Consider the following 17,337-nt stretch of genomic DNA (forward strand, 5'->3'; position numbering starts at 1 on the left):
ACTTGAATCTATAGAGACCTCCTGATTCATACCATTGAGAGATGGTATATAGAGTTTAAATCCAATACAACTTTCTGTTTTGGAAACAATTGCATACTTTCGACAAATATTTAATGCAAATACAAAGTACCATGCTTAAGTGAACCTAACAGGATATGTTCTGCTTTTAGGCTCACCAATTTTAGATTATAGGTAGTTTTATCATAATGTATCAAAGAACAAGGTACAGACAGATTGATTGATCATTTCAACATTCAACATTTTCCACAGTGGGAATACCTGAAGAAAAATGCATCTTCGTAGGATATTATGTGCATCAGCAGCAGGGACAGCCCAGGGAACATTAGAGCCAAAAGCATTTGTTAATAATAAAATGAACTGACTTTTACCTCTATATACTGTTTCATAAAGCTCCTTTTTGGAGCTGAAGCACCAAAGACATTCAACAAAATGCGAGGTGTAAATTACTTGTTTTTTTAATAAATGTAAAAAAAATTAGAAATATGAAAAAGAACAAATTTCTGTAACACAAGGTTAAAGTTGGAAACCACATCTAGTATGCAGAAGTAGAGAAATGGAAGGAGAAATCTACTATAAAATAAATGAAATAACATGAACACCCTTCTATTTATTAGTGTAGAGTTCAGTGAACACAGCGACGAGAACCATAAGACAAAATGAGGCTCTGAAATCTATCACGAACGTCCAGGTAATGGACTCAATGAATGAATGTCAGTGATGGTGGGAAACACCATTACACATGTTTCCATTCTCCATCATGTAGAAACCGGGGGGGGGGGGGGGGGGCGGGCACTCAGGGAGTTAGCGGCCTGAAGTTAAAAAGGAGTCATTGATTCTCGTTCCAATGCCCTTTGTTTCATTGCTTTTAAAATGAAAGTTATGCTCCATTAAGATACTCCTGTTGTAATGGATTGTATTTTAAAAAAAAATTGTGAGCCTTTGCCTCGTTATAACAACATAAGTATTTTCACAGGAAGGTACTGCTGTAGCTAGTAGCTACTGTATTTCCTTGGTGGTTGCTGGTTATTGTGTTGCAAGAGAAAAGTGATTTCAGAGAGCAACTAATGGAAATGTGAGAAAATAAATCAACTGCCCTTCTTCCAATCTGTATTCAGACCCAATCGTCCTTATCCCACATGGGTCATCTTGAATCAATGGACAGTAATGCACCAACAGGACCCCTACAAAGGCTACATAATGGCTTGGCTCAGTGCTGGAATTGCCAGGTGTGAACTAGCTACGTAGCGAGGAGATGGATACTTCCAGGGCTTCTCACTGGGATGCTGCATAAGCAGTCGGAGGCTTTAGGTTCCCTGGCTGTTTGGGAAGATGCTAAAAGCTTTAGCGACTTGGTACGAAATGACCAATAAACCTGGAATATGATTTTGCTAACAAAGTAAAGATGCAGACAGAAACAAGACTCACATAAACACATTCATTACAATCTGAAATTGAAGGTCTAAAAAAAACAAATTGGAACGGATTATGACGTTCCCTGTCATTTCACCGCTCTATAAAGACATGTTTTATCCTCAAGCAGTTCAACTGAGTTATTAATAGAATCTCCAGGATGATAGGAACAAAAAATCCCAATGTATTTTGCTTTAGAGGAATCGGGAAGGGTTATTTTCCATTAGCAAGTCCTGCCAGGTATTTAGAGATTTCAAATAAAAACTTAAAATATGAATAGTGGACATCACAAACTACAGGAAATAGCTACAAAACCCGTTGAAATTTCCAAAAAAACTGGTGTCCGCATAATTGTGCAGCATTATGGCAATTACAACAGCACTCCGGTTTCTTACAAATTACATTTATATAATACTAATTTGTTTTGTGGGCAAATGTAATTGTTGTTTCCTGGCAAGTGCTGCGAGTAGCTAAACATGAAAAAACATCAATCATGCTTTAGCTGCCATGAGTGGATATTGCATTGCTACAAGCAGATGTATACATTTGCACTTTGGTAGATATGTCACAAAACAATGTTTCCCCATCATGCTGATAGAAAACATAATCAGGACAGCATTAGGGTTCTTAAAAATGAATCGTATATGACGGTATCTACGCAAAAGACCCGACCAGAGCAACATTATTCTTAACGTACACGACCCATTATCCCAGCTGACGTTGACACATCATTGAAATAATATTTGGTCCAATTGTAATTGTTGGCTTTAAATAACTGTGATTTAATAATTCTGTATTTTATGTGTGTGCCAATTGAAACATTAAATGTGTAGACTGATGAAAAGTAACAGAACAATAAAGGGATCCCTGGACATCATAATGGTGAATATCTGAATACTGCACTACCAGGTCATGCATTTCTTGTGCTTGTGCTGTTTAATTTGACAAACAAAACAGTTTGGACTTTGGGTGAAGTTTAGCCCAGATATTGTCAATTTTTAATTGATGTGAAAAAACAAACTCCACATCACATAATGACTTTCACATTACCTTCAATCTATTAGTTCACTGCAGCCACCAAAGGCCTGTGGGGTGTTTGTCATGTGTGGCAGCTCTTCAAACGGTCCCTTTGCAACTACGACGTCAGGGAGTCACTCGTGGTTCTAATGAAGCGAGCACGCTGCTGACAGGTTTAAGATGTCACTGATACAGGCGAGCCGAAGGTTTCAGAGTCGTTTTCAGTAGTTTGAAAGCACTGAAACACTTAACACTACTCTTACATCATTTTAATCAAGTTGGTGACAGTTAATTCCACTCTGTGATGCCTGACCGGTTGCTGAAATGCCTGCTGCGGGTTTGGCTAGTACATTAAATGAGATGTGAATCTGGATTGGGAATAATAAAAAATGGTATTCATACTTTAAGGATAATGTTCGAACCAGACCATCAAGAGTTTGTGACAACATGAAATGCATATTTATTACTTTAGGTATGGTTGAGGAGTAAGGTAAAGATCCAGGTTGCATGTGTCGGGGATGTTTGTTTGCCTCATCAATAAAAGCTATTAAGTCATTGAAGTGATGATGTAACTCATTTTAGCTGGGATGTTGATGAGTCACCAGTGCTTCAACAACCCATTAGTTGAACCTGCAGTTCACAACATCCCTGTGAAACGATCTAATTTTTACAATCGCTTAAACTTGTAAATTAGTAATTGAATAAATGAAATGGTATAAACTAAAGTGGCCAACTGTTTAAACAAGCAATCTATTAATTTTCCACACTCAGGAAGAAGAAGCCAAGACAATTTCAAAACACAGGTGACACCTGAATATAACTATTCAGCCATTTGCTCTCCTCAGTTCCCATCATGAGCTGCATTTTTTCAATAAATGACATAGTTTCTAATGTACGGATTCAGCAGTCCTGTGTTTTTATAGCTATAAGGTTTCCTCAAATAAAGGTTAAATAAATGAAATTACTTGTTCAATTAGACACTGCATTTTGGCTGGACTAGCTAAATGTGGCATAATGCTCAGCCAGCACACTAAAGATAAAGGGTTATGATACTCAGCAGAGACTTTCTTCACCCTAGTTTTTAATAAGGGCTTACTATGAGCTGCTGCGATCTGTAGCGCTGTGTATTTCCACTGGGACTCTGCAGTGTATCGACCCCATACACTGGCTCTGAATACACCCATAACTGAGTCTTGCTTTCTTATTTCCCTCACTAACCATTAAACACTCCATGCTTGGTTGCATCTCAGTTTACGGGATGTAGCAAATGATTTCCTGAAATTAGAAAATAATCTCTTTATCCTCAATAGTTTAAACTGACACATGCATTGTTGTAGTATTTGCCATTATAACGCCTCTTGTGGTCATACCAGTATTATCCCCGTCCTATTTTCAGGTGTCTTTAGGAGATCCAACTTTTTCTGCATTATTCTGCTGAAGTCATAAGTGATCACACTGATTATGCAGAGCAGCGGAAGTGTTCAATTTATGCTCCACTGAGCTTGCTGTGAGTGAGTCGTGCAGTCTCCCCTTAAGTCCCATTGTTGTCTTTTCTCGTCACATTTTGAATTTCAAGCCGCTTGTAAATCTATATGGACATTCTTGGGTTTACTTGATCAGTCGATAACTTCAGAGATTGACTCCTCTGTGTTGGTGTTGCATAATGTGAACACACATGCTGTCTTTTTTAATGACATATGAGATATAATACATCTTATTGAGTCTCATATCTGAATCAATGTTTTCTTTTCTGAAAATAACCTCATTCATCAATCAGATGTTCGGAAAAGTGTCTCTTCTAGCTCTGGCAAGATTGACCGACCAATTCCAATCAGCTTTCTAAAATAACACAACCCGTGTCCGTCAGCAAAACCCGGTGTTTAAAAATAGGCAATTAAATGTGTTCGGCTTGCCCACATTTTAAAGTGTATTAAAGATGGAAGCCAGCTCTTTTTTTCGGGCGTCTTATAAACCGTTTTGGAAAAGGTTTGTTGCACAAGTAAAGGGCATAGAGGAAGAGTTTGTGGATATTTACGATCCACTCGAAACAACCAAAGTTCAATCGGAGGAAAAAAAAATAGTGTTTTCTCATCCAGCATCCAAACACTGCAGCTGGGCATAGAATATGTACAGCATCAATGTAGTCTTGGCCTTCATCCAGTCAGCGATACTAACTTCCTCCCAAAACCACCTTGGATCGAGAGCTTTACACGTGATCAAGTGCCATATGGCCAATTACCTAAAAGCCACATCAGTGGGACATAGTTAGTAGTGCCTGCTATGTGGGGGCCAATGCACCAGCCGCCGTGTGGCCCTTCTTTGGCTTTGGCACCTGAGACCATGAGGGGAATATAAATTAATCTAAAGCCAGCAATGCACCTGAAATGCAGCAGCTTCCTAAGTCACTGAGCTGTGCAGCAGATACACTCATTGAGAGCACCTTCATTTAACGGACTAGTTTGTCTTTAGTGTGTTGACAAGTTGTGCACGGAATTAATGTTCATTAGCGGCAGCTGGTTTGTTATTATCACAATTGTTTTTAATTTTGGGAACAATTCCTCCCTAATATTTCTAAATGTGTCAGAAAGTGTAATTCTGTCTCTCCAGCTCCCTCATCACAATAATAGCACAGCCTGTCCTCCCTGCGTAGCCAGGTCTGTCTTTGTCAGGCCTTCGGTCACTCAGTCTGTAAATTGTCAATGTCTATATCAGGTTCTTATCAGTTATTGTGGTTAGGTAGTCTGCCACAGTACAGTCTGTTTAGGGCCAATTGTTTCTAGTCTGTGTCGTAATTGTTTGATATCATTCCAACAAGTGATTTATTTTCCTTGGCTATAATTGGATTACGTCTAATCTTCTGAGTGATAGTGTAACTGCACTAAAGCTGGCTGGGATTTTAGATATCAGAAGGTGAAAGGTCAGCCAGCCTCAGAACCAGTTGGCTGAGGGGACTCTCTTTTATGTCCAACTCTTGGCAGGCAAGGGCTTTAAAATGATAATAGGAATGGTCGCACTTTTTAATATGGCTCCAGAATTTGATAGATCTTTTTTGCAGAGTTTGGGGGTTTTCTTTGTATATTAAAGAATACTTTAGCAGAACTAGTTAATGAAATTCTATATTACATACAAAATGTCACAATCACGGATGCATCTGGGTAATGTCAAGGTGCTTCTGAATCTTCCCAAGCAATATATTTTACAATCGGCATTGAACAGGCGAGTTTATATCCTCATTGGGTTATCTGTGAGGTCTGAGCAGGGTTGACAGGTTTCTGTGTTATCCTGCCAGGAAAGGGGACAAGATCAGGTAGCGGCAGCAGGGGGCAATGACTTAATGCTGCAGTCGAGACAGACAGTTTCTAACAGTCATCATTGTCTGTAGAGGAAGTCTTAGAAACACTCACATCCTGTTATATCTGATTCCAATTTAATAGAATAAAATGTTTGTGCTTTCTTTCTGCTGTACTAAGGTGTCTTAAGCAAAAGAGATATTGTTCTTAATAAGATTACCCGATTACATGTATTATGGAGTTTATTATTTATACAGATATATGTGATCCTTTTTAAACCCCTATATGCCTCAGCTTAAGAGGGTTTATATATGTAGAAGTTCTAATCCGTCATCAGATCATGGGTTGAGTCAGTTCTTCTTCTACTTCTTTCATAATACAAGTATGATAAAAGAACACACTGTTTGAAAGAGAAAAAATAAACATTTGTAGTAATTACATTGATGGAAACCCTTGTTTAACATTTTCTAGGCTACAGATGTCAGCAGATTAGCGGTACTTCATAGTGGAGCGACACACTTCCTGAGTAACACAGTAACTCAGGCTATGCCTGTCTGACTCTTTCACAAACCCTGCATGCGTTTAAACAGGAACACATTGCATAATTCATCAGACTTTGTCTTGATGGGGAAGCCCCTGCAGTTACAAAAAGTGATTTATGAATTGTAATGCAATCCCTGGGTCTTGTCGAAATCTTGAGTGCATTACTTTGTGTTTGATTTACTAATTAGCTGTTCACATAGAATAGGGACTCTATTAGTCCTTTGGTTTGTGAACAGAAGAGGATTAAAAATCATTAAATCAATTGGTGAATTGATTTGAATGTTCAAGTAAAGGGCTTGCATGTAATAGAGTTAGTCTCACGGAGGATGTGATGAGCTGTCATATCCTGGAAATCCTACAGGAAGTCCCCTGATACATGTGAGGAGTAAATGAGAGTTCATTTCTAAATGTCACAGGGAAATGAAAAGGCCAAGATGGTCACCTCAGGTTTGAACTTAGCAATTTTATATTTATTTTAAGTTTTTTTTAAATGACTCAAGTGACACAGGTATGCGCTGACATCTCTCTCTGTCTGTTCAACATTTTTATATAAATGTGCTGCACTGTAAACAAGTACTAGAGTGTGTTTAGAGTGAGCTAGGAGGTCTGGTAACCTCACTTTTTTCTAACTCCGTACCCCCAGTTATTCGTTTTCAAACGTTTTATTGAAAACCACAAATGTCAACCTCATGATGGTGCTGGAGGAAAAGTCAGGGATCACCAAAGTCATTAGGATACATCAGATGGGGATCATAAAACTAAATATTGGACAAATTAAAATATTGTAAAAGTGATCCTGTGACATTAATGTCTAAACTACATTTGTATGGCATTCAATTTAATAGTTGATGAGACATTTCACTTAAAACCACAAATGTCATCCTCATATTAGTGCAAGGGGAAAAATCAGGGATTACCACAGTCATTGGGGTACATCATAAGACAAGTAGATGTTGAGACAAGTGAAATCTTTGACCTGCTGCTAGCACCAGAGTCATTACTCATCCTCGATGTCCATGGATATCTTTACCAAATTACAGGACAATCCACCCAACAGTTTTGGAGTAAAGAAACCTAAAATGTTAACCTCATAGCGTCCCTACAGAAGGCAGGATTCATCTGCTGGTGACTGCTGGTGCCCATTGAAATCATGGTATATACAGATATGGCAATCCAAAATGGTGGGCCAACCGACCAATCATCATTGTGTTCATTTTTGTCATGACCCAGACAAATGAACGGTCAGTGTCTGTGTGTGGATGAATGTACCGCGTTTGACTGACTGAACAGTGAGTCGCCTTGCAGCCAAGAAGAGGAGCTGCAGTGTTGCTTTTTGGTAAGCTCTGCTTTTGTTGGACTCAGAGAGAGCATGCCTGGCTTAGGAGGAGGATCAGACTGTTGTGCAATTGATCTCTTTGACTGGATATCCAAAGCTGCAACATCAACAGAGAAATACAGTCACAAAAGAATGTAGCCGCAACATATCATTAAAGTTCGCTAGTTAACGCAGATAAAAGGAAAAAAAGATGAGCTGACATCAACTAGTAAAACTGAGGTTGTGCAGCATCAGCTGTGACAGTAAAGAAAGTGAATGCACATTTGTTTTGCAATGCATGTTTAATACTTTTCTTTTAACTGAGATTTGGAAGCAAAGCTGGTATTCTGTCGGACATTTCCGAACACAGATTATCACAGCAGAGTTGTGCCGTGTGAAATTGCAGAGTGGTGTAGTGTGAACGATTCGCAACCGAAAAGACCCTCACCATAAAAATCATAGAACGTACGCCTTCTTCTCTTATCCGGTGCGTGAAAATAAAATGTCTGAAGTTGCTTTGGATGATAAAAGTGCTCGAGTTCTAACAGATACCAAACAGCAGTGAAGTGCAACAGTAAACACACATTTTAAAACTCAGACCAACGGCCGTTTTGCTTGTCTACAGTTGGTGCCTTTTTTCCCCATGAAAGGTAGTGCACAGGACTGGCCAGAACATATTTCCAAACAGCAGATGAACCATTTTATGGTAGTGGATCTCAATGCCACACAGCTATGCAGAACTTAAAATGTGATAGTTTGGAACCCAATCAGAACTTGGGACATACTAAATGTGTGTGTGGTCCTTCTGCAACTGCATCACAATACAGGACTGCAGATTAATTTTTCTGCTTAATTATTCCCCGAAGAATACCAGAAAAAGACGATCTTGATGAAATGAAACAACCACAAATCAAATGCACCAGTGAGGCCAACTTTCAAATTAAGACATTGAACTGGCGACAGCCTATATAGCTTCTATGTCCCTGCATTTTGAAATACATCTGCATCAATGACAAACACCAAAATAGTAAAAAAAAAAGATATGAGAATTTTCATACTTCCTCATCCCACTCTCGTCCCTCTCCTTTTCTTCCCTCTCTGTAGTACTTTGGGTGTTCAATTTACTGCCTGTCTGCATTTGACAGATAAGCCAGTCCTTTACTGCAAAAATAAAAGGGACAAATCTGATCTCTTAATGTTGTGCCAGCAGAGTGTATGAAAACATTAGTACTTCTGAAGTGAGACACTCTTAGCTGCCACAATTTCTGAAGTGTTGTGAGTAAAGTGTCAGTCTTTAATGAGACCATACATATACCCCTGTCACAGGACATGTGTCACAGACTAACAGGTACATGCTGTGCAAGGAGCAAGGAAACACAAGAGCAGCCTTCACAGAAGTCTTTAACCGGCGCCCCTTCATTGGATATCCATAGACCGGACGCTGCAGCTGATCGGACTGATCGGATACGTCACTTGACTTTCACACCGGAGTGAAAACAGATAAGAGATTAAACTGTGTATCACTCCCAAGTTTTATATTATCTTATTTGTTTTCTGATTCACCGTCTGGTAAAAAATATATGTTAACTGTAGGTCTGAACAACTAAAGGACTAAACACAACTTTGTTAATTTTTTTATTATGTCCCCTATTAACTTTTATTATGGATACAATTGAAAACAGAGAGAGTAGGAGAGTTTGTCTGTCAGCAATAAACCCCTTTTCACATCATATACAGTGTTTATTAGTTAACATTTTCCATGAAACATTAGCGTAATAAATAATTTTCAGTGTTAAAAGACACCATATTCATATACTGGATTATTAGATAATGAATTCACAATCATAATATGAATAAATACAGAGGCAAATAATGAATAAATAATATATGCATTCTGCCAGTAGAAATGGTTCCTGTGCTTCTAAGCAGGACACAGTACACAGTATAAATACAGAATGCAGGTTGGTATTCACACAGGCTACAAAGAGAGAACACTGCTGCTCTGGCAGTGATAACTGTGTGCCTTTTATTAGTATTAGTACAGTGAACATGTGTGCAGACACAAACGCCATCAAAAGTCTCTGCAGCTGTTAAAGCCGACTGACAGCTGATCCAGCTCTGACGCTTCAGGTGACACCTCAGATGAGGAAATGATGTCTCAATTCTATATCAACGACGTATGTCATTGTTTCCTCTCTCCTTGCATGGTTTCCTGCCTCTCTCCATGGATCCCCGTGGGAGGGACTAAAGTCAAAGTCAGACTTTCTGTGTCCGTCAGGGTCCGCTAGGATCTGCAATTTCTCATCAGAGGGTGTGCGCATAGGCTCTTTGTGGACGTCCACGTACATCCAATTTGCTACAAATGGTAGCCTAGCAATTTACTGCGCTGTGTGTGCGATGTGTGAAATGCATAATCAGTATTTTTTCAACCAGGTCTTAGTATCACAGTAGCTCTCAAATTATTATTATTAATTTAAGCTGATTGTTATTCGCCCACTAATGTTTATCCTCAGCACAACCACAACAGGGTTGTGCATCTAAGATAGCCCTGCATATTCTATCAAAAGAAAGAAAAGAAAAAGCATGTGCTTTTGCAGTCTTAATTCATATATGAACGGTGGATTCCTCCATGACATTTGACAGAATATAACACCCTGGGCTATCACAGTCAGCAGAACCTCAAAAACCAAAGGTCAGCATGTCTAAATTAAATCTGCAAACCCATGACTGAAGTACAAAAGCCCTCACTTCAGTGAAATTACCTTCATCTAGTGTTACCGATTCAATGTCACACTAAACTTTGTGTGATTTTCTTGAGATTGTGACGTTATAAACCACCGACCAGCATGGCAGAAGCGGAGTCAATAGGCTGCCACAGTGAAATGTTTGAAACTAACTGTGTGGTCTCCCTTGCTGTGAAAACATCTTTTAAATTGAAAGATGACACATTATTGAAATGGTCAAAACTACGAATAGCAATGTTCTCCCAATTGGGGAAGTTCCATCCAAATGTAATGCGAAGGCTGAACAAATTTCTCAGAAAAGCTGTGACTGAAAGATGTGACTTAATGGATAACTCCATCCCACTCTTGAGCGAATATTAGGGGTTGTGTGCATCAAGATAAACAGATTGTTGGGTAGAATTCTCTAGTCTGGTGCCATTCAATCGCTGTAGGAAAAGAGGAAGTGTAATGAAAAGAGCACATTCTCTGACAGAAATCTGGTATTAACAATGGAAACCTGGTGTTAGTGTTAGTTTTCATTACGTTGAGGAACGTTAGTCGGTCCACATATATGAGATGTTTTTGTCTGACACCATCTTTGACAGTTCAGCTTGAGTAGATGTTTAAGTCACATGCTTCGTGTTCGCCAGGATTTATACGCTTTGTTTCCGTTGGACTTTTCCCATTTTGAAGAAGAATAATAACTTCATTAATCCCTGACAGCTGTTTTGACAGTAAATATATTTAGTGATGTTTGTTTTGTTCCTGTCCTAAATGTGTGATGTTGTTGCAGATGGCCAACTTGTACTTCGATAATAATTTAGGACTCAACATTCTGCAATGGAGGGAAGCAAGAAGAACCCCTTGCTTTGTTTTGTTTTTGTGTGTGTGTGTGTTTTGGCATATGATGCTTATGAAAACATTTGACAGGCCTAGTATGAATTGATTTCTGGGCTCAGGACAGTTACACATAAGCAGGGGGTGGATAGCATGTGCGTGCTTACACACACACACACACACACACACACACACACAATTGCTTCATTCATGCACAAACTAAACAACATGAAACAAGGCTCAGCTTCTTTCTGTCTTTCTTGCCAGTGTGTTGTGTTGTGTTGTGTTGTGTTGTGCGTGCACCTGCACTCCCAGCAAAGAGAAAGCCTGTGTATCAGGCTGCTATTTATCAGACTGCTAATCAACCAGATAACCTGCAGCTGTGCCTGCTGCCTGGCTGAGCCACTCTTCACCCACAGCAGTGTTAAACCACAGCCCTCTTCTAAACTCTATTACAAAGTAAATCCGTGAACAACGTCAAAGAAAATGTTGCCAAGATCACAGGGGTTTGGGAAAAAATAGGTGGTAAGTATTGCAAAGAAAGGCTGTATGACTGTTCTCCATTGTATACACACAAAAATGGAACTATGGACACAATTCTGAAAACTTGAAGCTTCTGTATCAACAAAAAGACTCCAGTCTCCTAAATATAATAGAGCATTTATTTCCAGAAATGTCGCCACAGACAACCTGTTTCTAATACTGCAAATATATAAATATTGCAATACTTTCATCAGTGGGCTATAGGCTCCATAACCTTTGTTTCCTCTTCAGATTTATTATTAACGACTTGGCAGACTTGTTGGACAAAATCTAGACAGAGATCTAAGATCTAAGTCATAATCCCAAATGAATGACTGTGTTGGCTGTCTATAGTGAACCGCAGCTATTTTGCCCAGTACTCCTATACTCCTGAAAAAGGATTTGTAATGAGGGAAAACATTGCATTCACCATACTATAGTATGACCTGTCCAACTGCCTATAGCAATACCATTTAACTTAATCACATATGTTATACACTTTAGTTGCTCTGTGGCGTTGTTCTACAGCAGCAAGTTGCAAAATGAAATGCTCTATCATCCGTGCTGCGGTTTAAACGTGTGAAAGTAAATAGTTGTCTTACAGGCTCCTGCAAACCCACACAGGTGTTTCCAGTTATTGCGGTTGATTAGACCTGTGCTCAGGTTATAATACGGACAGGGATATGCTGGGAAGGGGCCTTTTTCACAGCAGACATTTTACTTTCTCATGGAAGGAAAAGCACAGGTGTTGCTGACAACATTAACGAGGCCCTTGTACGTATCCTTGAGGTCTAACAAAGATGTTGAATGTGTTTCCTTTCTCACAGAAACAGGGCGGTCTACAGGTCTGAAACTTCACAGAGGAGCGTTAAGAGTGTGAACACTCACAGAGTCCTGTGAAGGGGTCTTATCAGCTTAAGGTGAAAAACCCCTGTGTGAGGAAAAAGCCACAAAAAACATTGACTGATCAAACAATTTTTTTTTGTATGACAAAGGCTGGAATTGCAAATGCAGTCAGTTAATTATACTGTCACAAAAAATAAAACTTTTCTCCGAAGATAACCAGATGATAAATAAGGATTCAAACTAAAAATGTGCAACCATTGCCATTCTCGGCATTCACACATAAACATATCCAAGTTATATCCTTCTGGGAGCGCCACTGATTTTACACTTCAAAGTCTGTTTAGAGGCTTCGAGGAGAATAGTAAAAAGCCTTTTGTATCAAGTTTTCCTCAGATGACATCACTGTAGGACCTCTGTAGCCTGCTCCTCATCTCTTGAGACCACATTAGCCACCACTAGCATGACACACAAATATATCGTGTGTATGTAATTGCAAAAGAAGAAAATAGAATGCAGCAAAGGACAATAGTCTTGAATTTCATTAGTGGCTTCAACAATGCGCTGAACAATTTGATAGGCATAAACACAATTAACCCTGTGCTATCCATACAGTTCACTTCATTACAGAGTAATTGAGAGAGAGGAGAGGATTTTTTTTTCATACACAATTAATCTCTATAGTTGAAGACTCCAAGTCATCAGGGAGAGGCAAATTGAGTCAAAAATCCTCATTGGGCGATTTATTAGTTGTATTGTTGTAGGAGTATAGCATGGTGTGTCTATTGCATGAGTGCGCTCTCATTCAGTATTCATAAGCACTGTTGCATTGGTGAATAAATTACTTTTTAACCACTGTGTTGCATGTATAGACTTGATATTGTGCTTCTTCCATGTATCCAAGAAGAGGAACATGTTTTCACATGGCTGTTATAAATTAATATGAAAGAAGTTCTGATTCACACACACATCCATCATTGTCCACATGCGTGCATTCTGCTGAAGTCCTCATAGATTCGTTGTACTTGTAGTATACCCTTGGGTCCTGCCAAAAACAATAGGGCAATCAATCCTGCATTAGAAACATATTTGAGTAGCTGCATTCATACCAGTATACACCATCTGGTGCCTCACATAGAAGAAGCATCAAACCACGGACCAACAATCAGTCCATCAACAGACTCATAGGACTCACTGGCCAGTATAATGGCATTACACAGAACACAAGGCCCATAAATCAACTTGGAGTTGATGAAAGCAAAGTGAACAGAGCTGCTGTTATCAAAGAATGATCATAATTTTGTCGAACATCCAAGACTCCCCAAAAACCAGCTCACATGTCTCCAATATCTTAGCTCATTGCTCATCTAAAGGAAACCTTGAGAGGTTATTACATGGTATTGTCGAGTAATATAATTCACCGCGCACACAAGATTAATTTACCCCGGTCTTAATGAATGTGATAATGGAATAATAAATGGAATGCCTTAAAAGAATGCTTGTGCCATTCTGCAATATCAAAGACTAAGATGCATGATTAATGTCTGTCAGAGTAAAGTACTCTGAGAACGTGTGTAAAGAACTGTTTGAGACAGTTTTCCCTTTGTTTGTGTGTGGAGGCCATATTATCATAACTTTTTTGCAATAAATTGGACTTAAAACGGTCATGTGAAACATTGATACGTGGTGTCACTTGGAAAGGTGAAAAACAGTTGTACATAAACAGAACAATTGTATCAAGTAATAAGGAAGTAGTATGAAGTATGTAATAAGTGTATATGTTGATTTTGTTTTCGTTTTGTTTTGCTTTGAATTACGCAAACACAGGAAACATTCATCTTGGTTCCCTGTATTGCAGCTCATTCAGTATGTGCTAAACAGTCTGGAATATCTGTCAAATCTTGATTCATGCAAATGTCATTGCTGCCATCGCAGTGTAGACTGCATTGATTTTTTTAGAATGTTGGTAAGTAATTCGCTGCGATTGCTTAGTAAGTAGCTACTTTCCTGTTTTTGATTTTCATTTCAAAGAAACGTGCCTTTGTTCAGTCTTCTAAGAAAAGTGCCTTGTTACTCAGAGCCTTTGTGAGTGTGAGAAATACTATTAGTGTTAATCCATGGCAAAGAATTCTGTAAACGCATCTCAGGGTAAGGAGTCTGATATTACCTCCAATGCTCTAAGAGACCCCAGAGCTCCAGCGTTCTTATTCTTTAACTTTGTGAATTCAGGAATACTTTCGTATTTCAGATATTTATGGATATTCAATCCACGATGACAACAAATATAACAATAATAAGTATTTGAATGCACTACTAAAGCTAGTGTAGATGTATTTTAGAAACCTTTTGTTGTATTTATTTAAATTATCTTTACATCCGACAGCAAACATTGAACGAAACGTTCTGACAAAATAAAAATGAGCACACTCTGCCTGTGCTCATTGCGCGTCTTCCACAAGCTGCTAGTTTAATAGCTGTAGGTACTAACAATAGCCATGTTTGTAGTTTACGTACATTAAATGTTTATATTCATAGTGATCATGTTGGGGGAGTGGCTTTTGGAGGGAGTCAGTGTTACCGACTTGGCGACTATTTCGCTAGATTTAGGGACTTTTTGAGCCAGTGCTGCTTGCTACGTTCATTGGATATGATTTGGGCAACACTGGGCTTTGTTTGTCAGGTGGATACTTTAAAAATCCATCATATTCTTGCTGGTTTCTCCAGTGCTTCTGACCCCAACTATAACATTTTCCAGTTGGGACTTAGTCTTGGTTGGTATTTGTTTTCCTTTAACAATGCAGTTAGTGAAGCGTTTTAGCCCAGCAGCTAAAACACCGACCTGCTGCAAAAACATCAGCACAGGCATCCAATAGCTTTCTTCACAATTGGCTAAAATAGACTTGAAATGGAGTCATTTGGCTCTCTTTGGCTGTCCAAGCACATGCATGTCTGCAGAAGATGGCTCGAGGGGATTTTTAAGTCTGTCTCCCGTTTGGCATATAACGATAAAAAGTAGGCTCAATCTTGCGGCAACATTGAAAAAAAGCACACATTGAAGAGGGAAGCTGTAATGAGAAGAGTTGCAGATGGCATAATCCATCCTGGTTGTCCAAACAAAAAAAAGGTTAATAGCTTAAGTGTTTGGAGCTCTTAACAGGAGGAAAAACTGACCTGCCACAAACTGTCTGGGGCAGCCCACAGCTTAACTTCATTTCCTGATTTCAGGATGGGATTGGATCAGTTTAAATTGATGTAGGTCAAGATAATCGCAAACATATGGAGCCAGTGGTGGGTCATGACATTACTAGACCCCATCAATAGGTACAAGCCTGTATAATTCAACTATTTAGATGTTTTCATTCCATCCAATTATTGTTTTGAGATAGGAATCACTGATCTGTGACACACCTGATTAACATTTTTCATCAGTGAGTCCGCAGAAAGCCTCTCATATAGAGGCTGGCTGTAGCTGTCTGTTATTTTTACAGATAGTCAGAGGGAGTGGTGATTTAGGAGATACATGATGGTTTCCTGTGAGACTTTAGCCCTTCTTTAGACTTAACAGATGCAGCAGCACACTTTCTGATTTCTAATTTGTTAAAACTTCTCAGGTATCAGTTGTCTGAATCATCCACACCACATTTGTAACAACGTGTTAGGGCAAAATTGTGTTCCTTTGACTGAAGGATACAGCAGCAGAACAAATTAACTGACAACATCCTGGCAAAACATTAAACCTTTTGTTCTAATTACTTGTACTCAGCATCCGAGCTCATTTGCCGGCGGAGGCCAGCTGCCGTTTGTTTGTCTGCACACACTGAGATGACCCAGAGCTGGTTGAAAATCAGCAAAGTTTCCCTTCAAGTTTGATGTGCAGACATGTCTAAAGAAACGTCTCTGAAAATTGGTGAAAATGTTTTGGGTATGAATCCAACTGAGGTATATTTAAAAAGAAAAAAATGAAGAACAAGTTTCCATAAGTAGTATTGCTCCCTTCTATTTGATAGTGTTGCAGCAAATAGGATTATGCAAGAACGAGGCTGCGTGTGATGGAGAGGAGGGGAGACTTCCATGATTTACAAGCCTGACAGGAACAATTAGGAGGGCACACTCAGTGGGCTATTACTCAACATAGACAAAACCAAAAGCCTGCCTTTCATTTCCATCAATGCAGCCATGAGGGAAGCAAGTGGAAGTGTGGCTGGAAAAAGACAATCTTTGTTTCCAGCTAGGGAGCCTATTAAAAGCTGAAATAGCCCCTGCATTTATGTTTAGCACAATGCAGAATTTTTGGCACAGACGGAAACATTTTTTCCTCGTGTGCTATCCTGATGATGGACACTTACAGAATACAACATGCTACAAATAGAAAAGGCTGCGTATTGTTAGTTGCTCATTATTTCCTCAATGTGTGTAATTGCCATGCACTTCAACATTTCAGTTCACTCTACAAAACTGTTATTTTCTGTAACGCATACATAGTTTGTAATTAAGGGCTGGTATCATCCTTTTCTGTGAATCTAAACCAATGAGATGAATATGCTGGACTTTTAAGTAAAAGACTAAAACTGAAATGAGACGACTGGTATTCATGCCACAGCTACATACAGCAACGAATATTAGTTTGAGATGATCGGCATTCATTATCATCCTTTGCATCCAACGTATTCTTGCAGTATTTTTAGTTTGAGTGAGTGCAGGTAGATGAAAATCTGCAAACAGGAAAGCACAGCAAGCCAATTAGAGCAGCTGCAGTGTTTCAAGGCTGGCCTAATGGGTCACGTGTGAATGCAGCAACAAGGGACTTCCAGCAGCT

Source organism: Pholis gunnellus (assembly GCF_910591455.1).
Source record: "Pholis gunnellus genome assembly, chromosome: 11".
NCBI classification, from domain to species: domain Eukaryota; kingdom Metazoa; phylum Chordata; class Actinopteri; order Perciformes; family Pholidae; genus Pholis; species Pholis gunnellus.